The following is a 19,715-nucleotide window of genomic DNA, read 5'->3' on the forward strand; positions in this document are numbered from 1 at the left end:
CTTGATTATAGAGATTAAATAAGTTAGCATGGTGTGTGTTAGGGCCCCTTGTCTCACACAACGGGAAACCCACTATGCTCCAACAAAGATCAATACACGAGGGCTTCTCAAGCCCAAGAGCAAACCATGGCCGAGTCTATAGTGGTCAGCGTCACTAGAGGAGCCAACTCGGCTCAATCCAAAAAGGAGATACAATCGGGTTCGGAGCCTCGGGCTCACCCGTATGGTATACCACAAAAATGGGCTTGAGTCTCTGTCAAGAGACCAGCCGAAAGTTTCAGAACCGACTCGACACTCTGGCTCAGCTGAGACCAGGTGGATATGCAAATGCCACACTAGGCCTCGACGCTCTGGCTCAGTGGAGACCAGGCGGAGAGCAAATGATCCACAACCCATTACGGGTATATTCGGCCTCGACGCTCTGGCTCAGCGGAGACCAGGCGGAGAGCAATGTTCCACAACCCACTACGGGTAAGTGCAATCCCCACAGCCCACTGCGGGCACCAATCGCAGTCCAATAGTAATGTAGAGGCCTTGCGCCCAAAACTTGCTGAACTATCCTGCGTGTGTTAAGTAGCCCCACGGGCCTACTCCATGATTCTGACCTGCTCGCAGTCCCCACAGGGGAAGTTTGCTGGCTGCCTGCGTGTATCACCCGTAGGAGTAAGGACTCAGCCCCAACTGGAGGCAGCCCTACTTGCTGTACCTGCGTACGCTGAGCACAACCCTGTTCAAGGCGTTGTACCTGTTTTCCAGAAACGGCCCCCGATCGAGTAGGAGGCCCGCTGACTGCGCTCAATGCCTGAGCTGAGGAAGACGATGCTCGGAGGCCTGCTGTCAAGATTCCGCTTCGCTGAGGGTGCTCTCGGCTGCCCCGCGACCTGTTCCTGAGCTGGGATGAAAGGGCTCGTGGCTCCCACTCTCGGGTAAGCTCACGGCCAAGGCAACCCCGCAAGGTGCTAGCAATGCCCGCCTCTGAGCAGGCGCGATAGCAGACCGCCGGGCGCGCGCTCTCGCGGCCCTGGCGATGGAGTTTACCTGCTTCTCTGTGTCGTGGACCTTGAACCCGAAGGTCCGATAATAATCGCTTATGCATGCATTTGGGCCTTAATCCCCCAGGCGCCCGTAGGTTGCCTTCACATCCGACCCTATTACCTAACCATCTTAAAACCACCAAGAGGCGTTCTCGCGCATCCGCCCCAGTCGAGCACTCGATGCTTCGCTCCACTAACGGGTTTTCCCACACCGGGGGCCTCTCGTCGGCTCGAAGCCCTCGAGGCCTCGGAACATCAAGTTGAGCTAGTCTCGAGGAGCCTAGGAGGGGTGGAGGGTCCCGAAATGCTCTCCAAAAGGGGGACCTGTAACACTCTCCCCTCCTCGAAAAAAGTTCGATGTCCTCATCGAGAACATATACCTTACCCAGAAAGCAACGTGTTTCAGCCTCAAGACTTGGCTTACATCGTCCAGCATCACGCGCATGTATGAATCCCAATTCCTTTCCTGACGTATTTGTCGTCCAAGCAACCAGCCAAGGGAGACCATTTGCCCCCTTTTAGCGTCGAGCAACCGTACCTCCTGTTTTTGAGCCGTCCCCAGCATTATTCCTCATCAAACTATCCAAACATCTCCTGACCTTAGGGGGCTTCCTCTTGTCCCGCCCCGAACCTTCACAGTTAGTGCGACGTGGAGGAATCCACCGTGCATCTATGGCTGCTGGCAGCGTCACACATCGAGCATTCATCCCCTCTTCTGGTGTTCCCTGCGTAATTCTCAACCGCATTCTCTCCCTGCTGAACTTCATTCCTTTGCATCGAATTTCCTCGTGACACTCATCGAGTGCCCACCATGCGAGCAGCATGACCATGATCAGTGTGACCCCACTCTTCACTAGGGAGCCCCACGCTCTTAGCCCTGTTAGCAATCCAGTCCCAAAATGCCTGGCGTACCGTCCACTGCTCAGTGTTCCGTGAGCCCACTCGGACCAGCACCGGCTGAAGTGTAAACACCTGAGCGTAATTATTCGGTTAGCCCAGCTACCCGAATGAAAGGCGGCCTGGTGCTCACCGGAGCCCGCCTTCTTGCGCTGCGTATTTATGTTGCCTTCGCTCTCTGTGGCCAACCCACCTCGTCGAGGGGGCATACCTCGGCCATACCTCTCTGGCCTCAACATATCGTTTTTCTTGCACCTACCAGTCTCACCACGCATCTCATTTATTTGCTGATCCTTCGACTCAGCTCGACCCATCCCGATTGTGATACATCCACGGCTACTCGCTTTAGTCCCTGGTTTTCGAGGCGGGACCCATCGGCCATCCGTAGGCTGCATTTGTGCCAGCCCTTGTTCTGCTATATACTGCATATCGGAACCAGAGAACGGCTCCAGCTCTTCCGACTTTACTTTGCCTCGGCTCCATATGCCCCAGCATGCTGTCAACTCAACTATTCTGCGCATTCCACAAGCGGAAACATACCTGCATGGGTACTCCTCTCCCGGGTCCCATACGCATATTCTCACACCCAGGAGCTCTTTATCGGCCACGTTGACCATCCCGTAGGCCACAATCCCAAGCAACCCGGGTCGCCATACCCGGCTCGGGCAGTCGCGCGTTTCCACAATCATCCTCGAGCCTCCACTAGGGACCCGCTCGACCAACGGGGCGAATAGGTGGGAAGGCACAGACCCTTGTCCTTCCATGTCAATCAATTTGCTGTCCTCTTCAATGCTACTCCCCGCAAGCATATCGTGTAATGGAATTTTCCTATTCAATTTGAGAATAGCGGAATTTAATGAGAGTACTTTCAAGAAATGATTTTGTGAGCATAGCGGGTAGACATAATTGAAGATAGCAACATAATCATAGCAATTAGTTAACTTGGCATAGACAATACTTTTGCAAGAGAGAGAGTTTAGAGAACATGACAACAATTGAGGACCGGATTTATGTGGAGCCGGTCCCCCCTCCAATAGGCATTTGTATTATGATTTCTCCCATAAAGAGAGACTTGTTACAATACAGTCTTTGTGTTCCTTGTGACCTAGGTGATGCCATGAAGATGGAAGGCTTCATGCACCACAAAAATAACATAAACTTGAAGAAAGCTTTAACTATCCCAAGCCTCAGTCCCAAGACCTCAAACACCTTCGAAGGTGGAGAGAGCTAGCAGGGAATGAGGGTAGGGAAGAGGAAGAAGAAACATTTCGTAGGAGAAAGAATTAGTTCCTCACTTATCATACTCTTGTTGCTAGCATACATAATAGCATAGTAATGGCAAGCTTAAGCATTGAAGCATGGCTCTTGGTTGGATTTGCACTCCATAGCCAAGAGTGTTGGTGTAGGCTCTCAACCTCTACTTGCTTGGAGAGGGAGCTCTTGCACTTTGCATATCACACAATGAGAGTGCTTGTGAGTGTGTATGGGTGAGTATACCCCCTAGGCACCCCCCTAGCTTGCTTGGGTCGACCCCCCCTTGTAGCTCATGCCTGAAGCTCATTGGACCCCTCCAGGCCTAGCCAATCACAAGCAAGAGCCATTACAAGCAACATGGGTAGCCTTGGGACAAGTGTCCCCCTTTCCCCTTTGAGAGAGAGGACTTGATAAATGCTAAAACAATTAGATAATTCATGTAATTTATCATTGGACCCCTTTGAAGCCTAGCCAATAGGCTTCAAGCAACACATGAAGGTAACATGGGTAGGGGCCTGACATGTGTCCTTGCTGCCTCTTCAAGTTGGGCTTCCCTTGTGTGTGTGAGTGGGTGTTCTCTCTCTAGCCCCTAGGAAAAGGGATCGCCCCCCCTCTTGTAGGAATGCTTTTGACTTTTAGGTGATCAAGCACCTTACTCACCAAGCAGGACAAAGCACTTGAACTAGGGGGTGTTCCCACAAGCATCTCAGGCAAGCTTCTCAAGGCACCTCAAGTACTTTAATCATGCAGCAAGTCAAGCACCTCAAGCATGGAGCCAGTCAAGCACATCAAGCATCTTAATCAAGCACCTCAAGCATGAAAAACACCTCAAGCATGACAAGCACCTCGAGCTTGGGCCGGGTTCCCACCTCAAGCTCAGCCCTAGCTTACTTAAGGTCAAAGGACTTTTACACACATTTATTGGAGGTCTTCAATGAAGCTAACCCTAAGGTCTTATGCTCCATTGGTTAACCTTGCTCTTTGATAGACCATCTCCCTTTTGGGCCCCTTTACCATTGGCCCCGTGTTGAGATAGATCTATAAGCACATACCTATATCTTAACACTTGTTCCCGTTTATTCTCCCACATTAAGTGATCAATTTAATATGAGAAAATCATTTGGGTTAGTTAGATATTAGATTTTATGACATTACCTCTCTCTTGAAATCATAGTCGTCCTCGACTATGAGGTAGAAAAGATAAAGTATTAGTCATTAGTCAATCGTACTTAGCGGGTAAAGGATCCCTTTTTACCCTATGACATCTTTCCAAGATGGATGACTAATCCATTTGGTGCTTGGGAGACATAGCTGCCGCAAGCATGTCTGCTCTTTAGTCCATTTTATTCTCCCAAAGTAGAGTGACAAATTCTACTTGGTGTTTCAGAGACGTCATCATCACAAACATGATTCTAAGCATGCATACTAGTTAAATTTTGTGCACAATTAAAAAGAGGACTAGTCATATAAAACAAAAACATGAGTTATTTAAAAGAAATTTGTACATTTGCTTACTCTAATGTAGCATTGTAAGCATTGACAAGGTTCATACTATCCTTAAGTTGTACTGCTTGCATCCATTTAGCATCTTCAAAAGGATAATTTTTGAACTTAATAAGATACCGTCGGATAATCTTACCATGTCGTAGTACCTTGTCTTCATGCCGAAGGATAGCTTCGGGTTGTAGCACCTCTTCTTGGTCTTCAACTTCGGGAGGGTCTTCAATAATTGGTTCAATTGGTGGCTCTCCTTTGTAGGGCTTAAGTAAGCTTACATGAAAGGCATTGTGTATAAGCCAATGGTTGGGCAACTTGAGTTGATAAGCCGTCTCATTGATAGGCTTCAAGATTTGGAAAGGACCATAGTATCTTTTTGCTAGTTTAGCATAATACTTTTGATGGCCCGTAGGATTTTTGCCCGTCGTTTGCCTTAATCAAGCCTTAGGAAACTTGAGTAAGACCCAATCATTTTCTTTGAACATTAAGGCTCTTCTGTGCTTATCAGCAGCAGCTTTTTGCCTTTGTTGAGAGATGGCTATAGCCTCCCTAATCTTTTGAAAAGATTCTTGTAGGTCACGGCTATACTCATCGGCGGCGAAGATTTTCCCATGTACTTTCAGTAGCAAGGGACTTTTAGGTCTTCCTTCTATGATCTCGAAAGGTGCTTTGCCCGTAGAAGTATGTATAGTATTATTGTAGGCATACTCTACTAGCGGTAAATACTTTTCCCATTGTGAGCGTTGATCTACTTCGGTAACATAAGTCTTGAGTAGATCGAGTATCGTAAGATTGGCTATCTCACTTTGGCCATCCGTTTGTGGGTGATAGGCCGAAGAGAAATTCAATCTTGTTCCTAGATTCTCAAAGAGACCTTTCCAGAAATTACTGGTCATTCTAGGATCTCTATCTGACACGATGGATGTGGGTAATCCATGGTGTTTGAAAATCTGAGATATGAAGAGAGTTGCCATTTGATGTGCCTTAATAGTCTTTTTGACAGGAATAAAATGTGCTTGCTTGCTAAACCTGTCGACTATTGTCCATATTCCTGTATTCCCATGGATAGACTTGGGTAATCCAAAGATGAAATCCATGGATATACTCTCCCATGGTGAATTTGGAATAGGCAATGGCTGGAGTAATCCAGGTTGCTTCCCTCTATCATACTTGGTCTTTTGGCATACTACACATTTTGAAACATACTCTTGTATGTCCACTTTCATGGTAGGCCAATAGAAATACGTCTCTACTCCTCGGAGAGTAGGTTGAATACCTCTATGCCCTGCATATGGAGGAGCATGGGATTCATACATAACCTTCTCACGAAGGGAATGGGTAACACATAGCCTATTGCCGTGAAGAAGATAACCATCCTGCAAGGTGAATGGTTCCTCTTTCTTCCCCAAAGCAAGGGCTGACATTATGTCTCTAAAGTCAGGGTTAGTAGCATACTCATCTATCATAGAGGATAGATCATTGTGAGTAGCTATAGACACCGCATTAACTTTTGGTCGTCGTGAAAGTGCATCGGCAACTTGATTGTGCTTACCAGCTATGTGAGCAATATGAAAATTAAATTGCGAAAGAAAATTTGCCCACCTCATTTGTTTGTCAGAAAGCTTGGTTTGCGTCATGAAATACTTGAGACTTTGGTGGTCGGTTCGTAGGATAAATGGAGTCCCCAATAGGTAGTGCTTCCATGTGTCTAGGGCATGTAGAACAGCTAAAAGCTCTTTCTCATAAATGCCCAAGACTCATTCATCACCATTGAGCCTTCGGCTCTCATATGCTATGGCATGCCCTTCTTGAAGCAAAACCGCTCCAAGGCAATCACCACAAGCATCACATTGGACCTCAAAGGGCTTTGAGAGATCCGGAAGCACGAGGACTGGTTGGGAAGTAAGCTTCTCTTTGAGTTTTTCAAAAGCATTTTGCTCCTTAGCAATCCATACAAACTTAACGTTCTTCTTGGTTAAGTCGTGTAGTGGTCCTGCCACTTGAGAGAATTTTGCTATGAAGCGTCTATAGTATATACACATACCAATAAAGCTTCTTAGCTCATGTAGATTCCTTGGGTTAGGCCATGATTTTATTACCTCTAACTTTGATGGATCCATACGAATACCATCGTGAGAGATAATATGGCCTAGATATTGAATCTCTTGAAGGAAGAATTCACTTTTCTTTTGGTTGAGAAAAAGTTTGTTCTCCCTCAAGGCTTGAAAAATCACTTGGAGATGTTGCTTATGTTCCTCCAAAGACTTGGAGTAGATGATGATATCATCGAAGAACACTCCGGTGAATTTTCGATATGGTCTAAAAATTTTCTCCATCAAACGATTGAACGTAGCTGGTGCATTAGTCAAGCCAAAAGGCATGACTAGATATTCATAAAGACCAAATGTTGTGCGAAACGCGGTCTTTAAGATATCCTCATCCACTATCCTTATTTGATGATAGCCACTCTTAAGGTCAATCCTACTGAAGTAGGTAGAGCCTTGTAGCTTATCAAACAGATCTTCTACCCGAGGTACGGGAAATCTGTTTTTAATAGTGATATGGTTTAGTGCTCGATAGTCCACACACATATGGTATGTACCATCTTTCTTTTGCACTAAAAGGACTGGAGAACAAAAGGGAGAGGAACTAGGCCTCACCATCCCTTTGTCTACCAGCTCTTGTACTTGCCTCATGATCTCCTCTTGTTGAGCTTGTGAGACTCGATAAGGAGGTTTGTTAGGCGGTGAGCTTCCTGGAAGGAGCTCAATACGATGGTCATCATCCCCTCGTTTTGGAGGTAGGTCCATAGGGATATCATCGATGAACACACCTTGGAACCCTTTTAGAAAAGTAGACAAGTCTAACTCTTCTTGATTCCTATCATTTTCATTTGATGAAACATTATTAGCTTTTAGAGACTCTTTGACATAAATCATGTACACAGAAACTGAGCTCTTCATTGATTTATCAAAAGAAAGAGGATTTACAAGTGGAATAGTGCGACCACGCTCACTAGCATCTACATACATGTTCTTTCCCCTGTAGGTGAAGTAAATTCTCCTTTCAGGGAACTTCATGTTGACAGCCATGCGATCAAACCATGGTGCCCCTAGGATAACATCCTGATGTTGGAGGGGAGAGATGAAGAAGTCTTCTTTGTCGACATAGCTTTGGACATGAAGCCTCAACTTCCCAATCAAGGGAGTAACGGAGGCTTGTTGTCCCTTGAAAGCTGCCTCAGCTGTTACTATATCTCCCATCTCAAAAGCTTGAATGCCCAACTTGGTGGCCAACTCTATTGATATGAAGTTGAGAGTAGAGCCAGGGTCAAACAAGATGAAGGCATCATGCTCTCGTACCTTTCCCCAAGCATACGAGAGTGATGATCCTTTGCAATGAGCATCCTCTTTTGGAGCTTCGATGGTGGAAGCCCTAGGAGTCTCATTGCGAGTATTCTTCTTGGGGCAAGAACGATAGCCATGTCCTTGCTCCCCACACTTGAAACACTTATGGTCCTTGCGAAAAGCTTCAAGCTCTTCAGGAGAGAGTTTGTTTTTACCTTTGTAAACTCCCTTCTCCTTGGACCGATTGTTGTTGTTGTTGTTGGAAGTGCCTTGGGAATTATTTTGAGCATTGGATTTCCCCTTTGCATCATTTTTATCTTTGTTTTCCATGGGCTTGACATTACGTCTAGCCCCTTGATGGAAATTGATGCGTGAAGCAACCATGGTGTGGTGGATTACTTCGGTAATAGTACCGGGCCGTTGAGAGTTGATATATTCGGCCATCTCTTCAGGTAATCCCGCACAGAATTGCTATCTTTGCTCGGCAAAGTCTATCTTTTGAAAGACAGTAGCTTTGAGATGTAAATCCCAAAACTTATCTACATACTTGTTGATAGACTCATGAGAGAGGAGCTTCAAGCCGCGCCATTCGGTAAGAACTTTATCTTTAGTATCGCTTGGAAGAAATTGCTTCATGATGGAAACTCGTAGAGTTTTCCATGTCTTTGGTGCTTCTCCATTGCCACGAAGGCTAGCCCACCATTGACGAGCTGATTTTTGGAAGTGCATAGCTACATGGCGTAGCTTGGAGGACTCTGTGAATCCCTCGTCCCCAAAGGCCGCATCAAATTGCTGGATGAAGGCCAACACTTTGTCGGTAGCACCAAAGGTGCCATCGTAGGTGAGAAAAGAGATACTCTTTCCTCCCTCCTTGAACTTCTTTAGCTTTTGTGACCTTCGCCATGCAGGAAATGATTTGCGATGCCCTCCCCTCTTGTATTCTCTAGGAGAATAGCCATAACTTTCATCGGAAGAGAAGGAAGGTGAAGAAGAAGGAGAAGAGGGTGACCTCTTCCTAGACCTTTGTTTCCTCTCTTGCCTTTGAGAGTGATGAGGAGAAGGACTATGGGTTGCTCTTTTCCTCTTGGGAGGAGTAGGCGATCGTTTAGACCGCCTTCTTCGTGGAGCCACATCTTCAGAAGAACTTAGAGTTTCATTGCTTTCTTTCTCTTTGGATTCCTCCTCTCGAATGGGAGAGAGTCTTCTTTTGGGGGTCTCTTCAAGAGGCCTCCTAAGCTCTCTCTCCTCTTGGAGAGGAAGGGAAATTCCATAGGTACGAAGTTGTTGAGTAACTTCGGCTTGCAAGGTAGGGTTGCCCATAGCTTGTTGCAACCTAGTCACAAGATAATTCACAAACATGGGAGCATCATCATTAGCACCTTCATGTGCAAAATCAAAGCTATCAATGTTCATTCTACTCTCTTGATTATTGTCAGCCATGTTAACAAAATTTTATGTATGTACTTAGTGTATGCTTTGGCAATTCAAAACCTTAGTTGCCACTCCTCTTAGCCTTTGAAAATCGTCTCTTAAGTATCTACACCCACGGCTCAAATTGGTTAATTATAGAGAGTAGAGGAGTAGGTCTAACATAGCAGAGTTGCCAAGGGCTAGCTCCTTTCGGACTTCTTATGGCTCAATAATGGTAAAGCCGTAGGCAAGTCTAAAAAGACTCCATTATTAAGTCCAAAGCTCCCGAGGTGTGCACCATCCCCCACATAGTGGGCTTAACAAAACCGGTATTAGATCCCAGTTCCACTTACTCTATTATAATTAACAACATCAACCATTTATAGGCTACTTAAGGACCTCTCTTCTTAAGCAAGAAAAGAGAAACCAAATGCTCTGATACCAATGTAATGGAATTTGCCTATTCAATTTGAGAATAGCGGAATTTAATGAGAGTACTTTCAAGAAATGATTTTGTGAGCATAGCGGGTAGACATAATTGAAGATAGCAACATAATCATAGCAATTAGTTAACTTGGCATAGACAATACTTTTGCAAGAGAGAGAGTTTAGAGAACATGACAACAATTGAGGACCGGATTTATGTGGAGCCGGTCCCCCCTCCAATAGGCATTTGTATTATGATTTCTCCCATAAAGAGAGACTTGTTACAATACAGTCTTTGTGTTCCTTGTGACCTAGGTGATGCCATGAAGATGGAAGGCTTCATGCACCACAAAAATAACATAAACTTGAAGAAAGCTTTAACTATCCCAAGCCTCAGTCCCAAGACCTCAAACACCTTCGAAGGTGGAGAGAGCTAGCAGGGAATGAGGGTAGGGAAGAGGAAGAAGAAACATTTCGTAGGAGAAAGAATTAGTTCCTCACTTATCATACTCTTGTTGCTAGCATACATAATAGCATAGTAATGGCAAGCTTAAGCATTGAAGCATGGCTCTTGGTTGGATTTGCACTCCATAGCCAAGAGTGTTGGTGTAGGCTCTCAACCTCTACTTGCTTGGAGAGGGAGCTCTTGCACTTTGCATATCACACAATGAGAGTGCTTGTGAGTGTGTATGGGTGAGTATACCCCCTAGGCACCCCCCTAGCTTGCTTGGGTCGACCCCCCCTTGTAGCTCATGCCTGAAGCTCATTGGACCCCTCCAGGCCTAGCCAATCACAAGCAAGAGCCATTACAAGCAACATGGGTAGCCTTGGGACAAGTGTCCCCCTTTCCCCTTTGAGAGAGAGGACTTGATAAATGCTAAAACAATTAGATAATTCATGTAATTTATCATTGGACCCCTTTGAAGCCTAGCCAATAGGCTTCAAGCAACACATGAAGGTAACATGGGTAGGGGCCTGACATGTGTCCTTGCTGCCTCTTCAAGTTGGGCTTCCCTTGTGTGTGTGAGTGGGTGTTCTCTCTCTAGCCCCTAGGAAAAGGGCTCGCCCCCCCTCTTGTAGGAATGCTTTTGACTTTTAGGTGATCAAGCACCTTACTCACCAAGCATGACAAAGCACTTGAACTAGGGGGTGTTCCCACAAGCATCTCAGGCAAGCTTCTCAAGGCACCTCAAGTACTTTAATCATGCAGCAAGTCAAGCACCTCAAGCATGGAGCCAGTCAAGCACATCAAGCATCTTAATCAAGCACCTCAAGCATGAAAAACACCTCAAGCATGACAAGCACCTCGAGCTTGGGCCGGGTTCCCACCTCAAGCTCAGCCCTAGCTTACTTAAGGTCAAAGGACTTTTACACACATTTATTGGAGGTCTTCAATGAAGCTAACCCTAAGGTCTTATGCTCCATTGGTTAGCCTTGCTCTTTGATAGACCATCTCCCTTTTGGGCCCCTTTACCATTGGCCCCGTGTTGAGATAGATCTATAAGCACATACCTATATCTTAACACTTGTTCCCGTTTATTCTCCCACATTAAGTGATCAATTTAATATGAGAAAATCATTTGGGTTAGTTAGATATTAGATTTTATGACATATCGTCCCAGTACCAACAACTTAGCATAAAAAAATTTATGGGTCCCCTATCCCAAGGCCCCCACACCGTGTCAGGTTCGGGCACACACTCGGCCCATCCTTGGTTACCTCCTTGCATCTTGCTCGGCTCTTTAGCGCAGGCTGCATTTGTTTGAACTCTCTCAACCCTCAAAGAGATCGCCCGCCGCATCGCAAGGCATCTCGGGTAAAGGGGCGCCCGGCCCCCTAATTGCATTATCTCTGGCCCGTCACGCCCGTCCAGGAAGCTCAAGTCTCCCACAAATGTGCTCCGCGCGCCTTTCACCAACTGGCCCCTCGTCGAGGGCAACATAGATGGGAACTGGTTAGCTCTACCGTCTCCAGCCCCATGCCCTTGTGTCCTTACTAGGACCTGCTCTTCGCAGCCAAGATGTAACCCCGTGTTGACTGATCCTGCTGGCTTTACTTCAGCCAGCTTCTCACTCGCATTCAGCCTATAAGGCCACTTCGGAGACGTTCCCAGCTGGATCTCCCTGACCCATGCCATGACCCAATCACCGTGCATTACTGTTAGTACATGCTTGGCTGAACTTCGCACTTCAATGACCACTTGTACCCGACTCACATCCTTTATGTTCACTTCACGCCCAAGCGTCACGACCAACATGCCACATTCCAGTTTCACTATACCTCCTCTCACTTCTTCGCATACGTCTGGATTACCGCCACGGATTTCCACAATCCCCTTCTCGGACAATTCGGAGGCGGTAGCCTGTAGGTAGCTACATGCCACGTGTTCCAGCTCTCCCCTCTCGTGTGGGGGATAGGAGTCAACCGGGACCACCTGGTGCTCCTCCTCCATTTCTCTGAGGGCACAATACTCATCATTCAAGGGAGGCTCGCAAGCCAACCACTCCCAACCCAGCAAGGTATGACCCGCATTATCTCCGGTCACATGCAATAGCTTTTCCTCATAACGGGCCTCGACATAGCCGGGGAACATTGCATCCAATTTCCTCTTCCACTCTTCTTCACTCATGCATTCTTCTCCTTCGTCCACAGGCGGGACATCCATACATTCTTCTCCTTCGTCCACACACAGGAGATCAGTTACAATAGGGGCTACCACCTGCCCTTCACAACCTATCGCACTCAGCTGAGCGTTTGGAGCCATACAAGGCTCAGGCACAAGCATACCATCATCACACTCTCCATTCGCACAATCGTGCATTGTCTCATACATCCAATTCCCTCCGGGAAGAGTATCCTCGGCAGGAGCCAAAGCATCAATTTTTTGCGTTACCTCACGGTCCAGCATACGAAGCATTCTCATCTCTTCATCGCGATCTATTTGTCCCAGTACCGTTACCATCCCATCGTGGAGTGCCTTCCGCTCCAGCTCTTGTCTATTCAACTCTTCTTGCATACCTTTCCTCTTCTTTTCAAGGACCTTCCTGGTTCGTCTTCTTCCTCGACGCATCTCTTCACAGTCCCAATCAAAGCGCCTTTTATTCCTGTCACAAGTGTGATCCAGCCTGCATAACGCTTCCTTCACCTCCTTCCCGTGGTTCACGCGCTCTTCCATTTCATCCTCACTCCAGGACAATGCCAAACACTTGCCCCACCTGTCCAACTTCTCGCACAATAGGCTCACCGCCATATCAAAGCAAAAAACTGCTGCTTCCACATCGAATCCAGCATTTAAAGAAGCCATTTGCCTGGCTCTGATACCAAATGTTAGGGCCCCTTGTCTCACACAACGGGAAACCCACTATGCTCCAACAAAGATCAATACACGAGGGCTTCTCAAGCCCGAGAGCAAACCATGGCCGAGTCTATAGTGGTCGGCGTCACTAGAGGAGCCAACTCGACTCAATCCAAAAAGGAGATACAATCGGGTTCGGAGCCTCGGGCTCACCCGTATGGTATACCACAAAAATGGGCTCGAGTCTCTATCAAGAGACCAGCCGAAAGTTTCAGAACCGACTCGACACTCTGGCTCAGCTGAGACCAGGTGGATATGCAAATGCCACACTAGGCCTCGACGCTCTGGCTCAGTGGAGACCAGGTGGAGAGCAAATGATCCACAACCCACTACGGGTATATTCGGCCTCGACGCTCTGGCTCAGCGGAGACCAGGCGGAGAGCAATGTTCCACAACCCACTACGGGTAAGTGCAATCCCCACAGCCCACTGCGGGCACCAATCGCAATCCAATAGTAATGTAGAGGCCTTGCGCCCAAAACTTGCTGAACTGTCCTGCGTGTGTTAAGTAGCCCCACGGGCCTACTCCATGATTCTGACCTGCTCGCAGTCCCCACAGGGGAAGTTTGCTGGCTGCCTGCGTGTATCACCCGTAGGAGTAAGGACTCAGCCCCAATTGGAGGCAGCCCTACTTGCTGTACCTGCATACGCTGAGCACAACCCTGTTCAAGGTGCTGTACCTGTTTTCCAGAAACGGCCCCCGATCGAGTAGGAGGCTCGCTGACTGCGCTCAATGCCTGAGCTGAGGAAGACGATGCTCGGAGGCCTGCTGTCAAGATTCTGCTTCGCTGAGGGTGCTCTCGGCTGCCCCGCGACCTGTTCCTGAGCTGGGATGAAAGGGCTCGTGGCTCCCGCTCTCGGGTAATCTCACGGCCAAGGCAACCCCGCAGGGTGCTAGCAATGCCCGCCTCTGAGCAGGCGCGATAGCAGACCGCCGGGGGCGCGCTCTCGCGGCCCTGGCGATGGAGTTTACCTGCTTCTCTGTGTCGTGGACCTTGAACCCGAAGGTCCGATAATAATCGCTTATGCATGCATTTGGGCCTTAATCCCCCAGGCACCCGTAGGTTGCCTTCACATCCGACCCTATTACCTAACCATCTTAAAACCACCAAGAGGCGTTCTCGCGCATCCGCCCCAGTCGAGCACTCGATGCTTCGCTCCACTAACGGGTTTTCCCACACCGGGGGCCTCTCGTCGGCTCGAAGCCCTCGAGGCCTCGGAACATCAAGTTGAGCTAGTCTCGAGGAGCCTAGGAGGGGTGGAGGGTCCCGAAATGCTCTCCAAAAGGGGGACCCGTAACAGTGTGAAGAGATGAAATCTAAGAGAATTCAATGTCATAATAATACTTTTTTTAATAAAGAATTGGTTTCAATGATAGGAACGCAATTGGATTCAATATCTCTGCTCCACTCTCTACTTTCTTCTATCCTTGTACGTATGTATGCATATATATATATATATATATATATCTATATGTACACATACTACACCCCCCCTCTCCCCCACACACACAGACACACACACACATATACATATATATATATATATATATATATATATATATATATATATATATATATATATATATATATATATATATATATGCTTGAAGCGAAGATTTATCACATGGGACTTGAGACATCATGATATGTTCCAATTATGTCTATATGTACACATAGCAGGCGCTCACACACACACACACACACACACACACACACATATATATATATACATACATACATACATACATACATATATATATATATATATATATATATATATATATATATATATATATATATATATATATATATATATATATACATATATATATATATATGTATACATATATACATATATATATATATGCTTGAAGGAAAGATTTGTCACATATGTCTTGAGTTTGTCACATTTGTCACAGAGAGGCATCTTGCTATTGTTCCAATACAGTAACTATGACATTCAAAGTCTCTATGCTCCCCTCTTCCCCCCCCCTCCCTCCCAAAACCCTCTAGTTGAAGTGACTATTCGAGGTGGACATCTAAAAAGGAGAAGCGAACTCCTTTTTCTCATTTTTTTGAAAAGAAAAATATAGATGGCTATGATTGGTCTCTCTCTCTCTCTCTCTCTCTCTCTCTCTCTCTCTCTCTCTCTCTCTCTCTCCACCATCGGATAGATATTTGAGATCTCATTGGATGTTCCTACAACATTTCAAAGTCTCCTTTTATCAAGACATGTGTGTGTGTGTGTGTGTGTGTGTGTGTGTGTGTGAGAGAGAGAGAGAGAGAGAGAGAGAGAGAGAGAGGATGAAACAAAAATAACTTTATTCTTACCCATGTTGTGAGATATATCTTTTGGGATTATTCCGATGGCATTAAAAATTTTCTTCCTCTCTCTCTCTCTCTCTCTCTCTCTCTCTCTCTCCTCCCCATAGATATTCACTTTTGTTGAATGCTTGTCTTGTAACTTTTAAAGTCACTTAGATTGTTTCTGCACGCGAGCATTTTGTTATGTCTTCCTCTCTCCTCTTCCGTTATTTGTTGGACTTTGCATTTCAACACATTAAATACGGCACTTAACAATTGTCCCCCCCCTCTCTCTCTCTCTCTCTCTCTCTCTCTCTCTCTCTCTCTCTCTCTCATTGATTTTAGATTTGCACCCGTGCCTGCCAAAATTTAAGGAACTTTTAGATTTTTAAGCATGGCCCACATGTTAACTCTTAAAAATAAAAAGAACAAAATATCCAAGAATTGGTAAAAGGTCCATCAACTGGGAAATCTCTCTACCCATTTGGGGTGTTCTCTCTTGTTGATTTTAGATTGATACCCTTGCCTGCCAAAATTTAAGGAATTTATAGATTTTTAAGCATGGCCCACATGTTAACTCTTAAAAATAAAAATAAAAAAATATCCAAGAATTGGTAAACAATCCATCAACTCGGAAATCTCTCTACCCATTTGGGGTGTTAATGTGAGGGTTGGTCTTTGTCGGACATGTGATCCATTTTCTACGGGTGAAAAACTTTAGCTATCCTTTAAAAAATACACTAATGCCAAAAAATAATATCTTGAAAATTTGAAAAGTGCGTGAGCTCAACAGTAAAATCTTTCTTTCTCTCTCTTCCCCTCATAAATGTACATGTGTATGCAATGTGATGGTCTCTCTCTCTCTCTTCCCCTCATAAATGTACATGTGTATACACATAAGCAATGTGGTAGTCTGTGTGTGTGTGTGTGTGTGTGACATGGTTAATAATGTGGATAACAATCCTTGTATTTGCATGTCATGCATGTCCTTAAAGCGAGACAACCCCAAGTCGACGTTAGGCGAGCTTTTTTCTTTTTCTCAAGCTCTTTAAAGAAATACATACTTTCAAAATTTTCTAAAACATATCAATATTGGTCTTGAAAAAAGCCCCTTGAAAAGATAAAACCAAATATATCTTTACAAATTACATTTCCATTAAACAAAAAAAAAATCACTAAAATTTTTCTTTTTTGTTATATCTTCAAAAAGTAAATTCGCATTAACAAAATTTGTACTAAAGTTATCCCCTTTTTGTTATGTGCAATCAAACTTTAACATTTATTTTATGTGGAATAGAAAGTCTCTTGATTTTACATTTAAAAAGGCTAGTCACTTCTTACATTATGAAAAGGAAGAGATTGTCATTTCTTACAATCTTACCCTTTACTTTTGCATTTTAGATTAGATGTTTTGTAAGATGGTTTTTGACATGAACCAGGGAGTGACATGTGGATGTCCTCTCCTTCCTTGAAAATTTTAAGCTGCATTATAAAGAGTATAGAAGTGGTCTTTCTGCTTCAAAAATTAGTTCAAAAACATCCCTCTCCCTTATTGATCCTAAGATCTTTGTGACTGTGTGAAGTATTGTTTCTATGAACTTATTTATCCTTTAGCTATTCTTTATCCTTTGCTTCTTTTGAACACATCAAGTAATAATTGTGTGAACATTATTTATCATCTTCTCTTAATATGACTGCCTCTTCCTCCTCGCGAAATCTGCTCGATGGACATTACGATGGCTACGATGACAACGTCGAACCCATGTGCGATGAATCTAGTGATGTTCGCTCGATGCAATTTGAAAATGGTGATTCAATAGCTTGCTAACTTATAGAAAATGCTTGATGTACGCTTGGCAATAATGTGATTTTCCTTTCTGTTTTTACAGAGTTACACAAGATAGTGCACCGTGATATAGCTACATCATTTTTGGGATCCGATAGTGGCCTCATTCTTGATCATGTGTCTCCACTTCGCATAAGGAGCGCTTCGAGCTTGCCTAAGGTTGATGTTTCTTTGTCTCTTGGCATTGGGTCCAAATCCCTGAAGCATGTGGATCAAAGTGGTGCAATAGAACGTACACTTTTCAAGACGTGCGAGGCGACAACGGAACTAAGTAAGGCTTGCTTGCACCGCATAGATATTCTATTGTTGTACCCAACCCTTACAAGTTTTGTTTTTTGTTGTGGCAGCCAAACCTTTACTGGGGAGACCACCACCTGCAGAGCTGCAAAAAAAGAGAGCGTTGTGGAGGTTGCCAAACTAGATGGACATATTGCTACTGAGTGTTGCCATGAGAATGTAATTCCCGCGGATTCATCTTCTCTTGTGCCTTATATTCCCACTAAGATCCCTCTATTGCGCATTGTTGACATCACTGAAACTTGCCCTTGTTTCTCATTCAAGGGGTGCATACTTAACCGATATGGAACCTACAAACAAAGCCCAGAAGTTGCTAAGTATATGCGTAACCTTAAGGCAGACCTAGTTGACCCACTCAACACTGACACCATCACTTGTGCTGTTAGCGATCAATTTATTGAGGAATTCATTGACACCCTTACTATAGGAGACTTTGTCCACATTGAGAATGTAACTGTAAAAAAAAAAACTAAGTCAGATGGTTGCACATCTCCTTATGTACTATTCTTCAACGCTTCCACGGTTGTAGAAAAGACAAAGCCTTTTGAAGTCAGCCTTAGTTTCTACCCAGAGAGCAAAGTGCGTCAATTTTTGGATGAGGCACAGTCCTTGCATGCACAATGCACCCGTACACACTTTGGAGCTGTAGCTTTTGTTGTTATACAAGGCCATGCTAGCACTTCAAAATCTGGTCTTTGCCAAGGTGATCTTGTTGTTGCAGATGGGCCATCAGCTGAGGATCGTGCCACTATAAGGCTTACTTATCTTCGCCCTTTTATAGATTTGTAGCTTTCTAATATTTTCACAGCTTAGCTTTGTGAATGCACGCAAAGACGATTACCATGCTATTTTTCATGCTCTTAAGACCGATGTGCATTCTATGTTTGTTTCACAAAACATAGGTTCCTTTGCAGGTCGGAGCAATACACTCTCAGTCTTGGATATTAATATCCTAGCACACGTCAAAAGTTCTTGTGTCAAGTATTGTTTGAAGGAAGCATATAAGGACCATATTCTTGATGTTGGTCACAATCAAGAAGTAAGTATCGATCTTGCTTTTCCTTTTTCACCATAATAACTCAAGAAAGCTCTAACTCGTCAAGTGCCTATACATAGGTGTCTGGCACACTGCACTTTGTGAATGTAAACTCAATTTTGGTGGAACGTTTTTGCGGTCAATGCAAATCTACTAAGATTCATCACCAACAAGAGGTAGACTTTTGCTCTATTTACTCAAAATCTACAACTATTGTTTTGGTGCCCAAGCTTGAAGGAAAGATTTTGGCCAACAAAGCTTCCCCAATTGATGTTTCCTTAGCGGGTGACATAGTTGACAAATATTGCATCTTGACAAAAGCTTTGTTGACTTATATGCTTCTGATATGCTTGGATGCACGTGAGCTACTAGCCTCCCTTGTCCGGACTGGCAAATTCATCGTCAACAAGTTAGGCCTCATCACATCTTTTATCGAAGAGACAAAGTAGCGCTCCTCTACAACATTGAAGCTCCATCACCTCCACGCAAAAAAGCACTCTTTGTACTATATTGCTTTCATCCATTTCTCATCTTGTAATTCCCATGTGTGTGTGTGTGTGTGTGTGTGTGTGTGTGTGTGCGCGTGATTCATTTACTTGTCTTCATTCCACCCCATAGCCCAAGGGGGGGGGAAACTGCACGTACATGGATTCCTCAACCAACCATAACGCATCTTTTGAAGAACTCATTTAGAATGATATTGATAGTGCTTTCCTTGCTAATCACCCACGGAATAATAATGTTTTCCTCGTGCTCAATAAAATAATAAAGTCGCGTTCGTCATTACAAAAAATCACCAACATCATGATAGACGCAGAGATAGTATCATTGGAGCAAACGCCAATGATCACACCTTCTCTAGTGCATTTGACTTCCAGTAGACATGATTCCTCCATTTTGACCCAAGTATTAAATAGCTATACATCATCTATTGGTATTGCGCTTGATATTATCCATGTGTTCTCCTTTAGATCTAGTATTGCATGTGATGTCCATATTTACGGTGTACCA

At 44.9% G+C, this 19,715-nt stretch overlaps 1 pseudogene; it reads right to left on the minus strand.

The window, feature by feature from the left end:
- Nucleotides 1–355: 355 nt before the first annotated feature.
- Nucleotides 356–12,788, minus strand: LOC147420664 (uncharacterized; annotated as a pseudogene).
- Between the last annotated feature and the right edge of the window lie 6,927 nt (nt 12,789–19,715).

This window comes from Adiantum capillus-veneris, chromosome 28 (genome assembly GCF_014529385.1).
Source record: "Adiantum capillus-veneris isolate H3 chromosome 28, ASM1452938v2, whole genome shotgun sequence".
Taxonomy (NCBI): Eukaryota; Viridiplantae; Streptophyta; class Polypodiopsida; order Polypodiales; family Pteridaceae; genus Adiantum; species Adiantum capillus-veneris.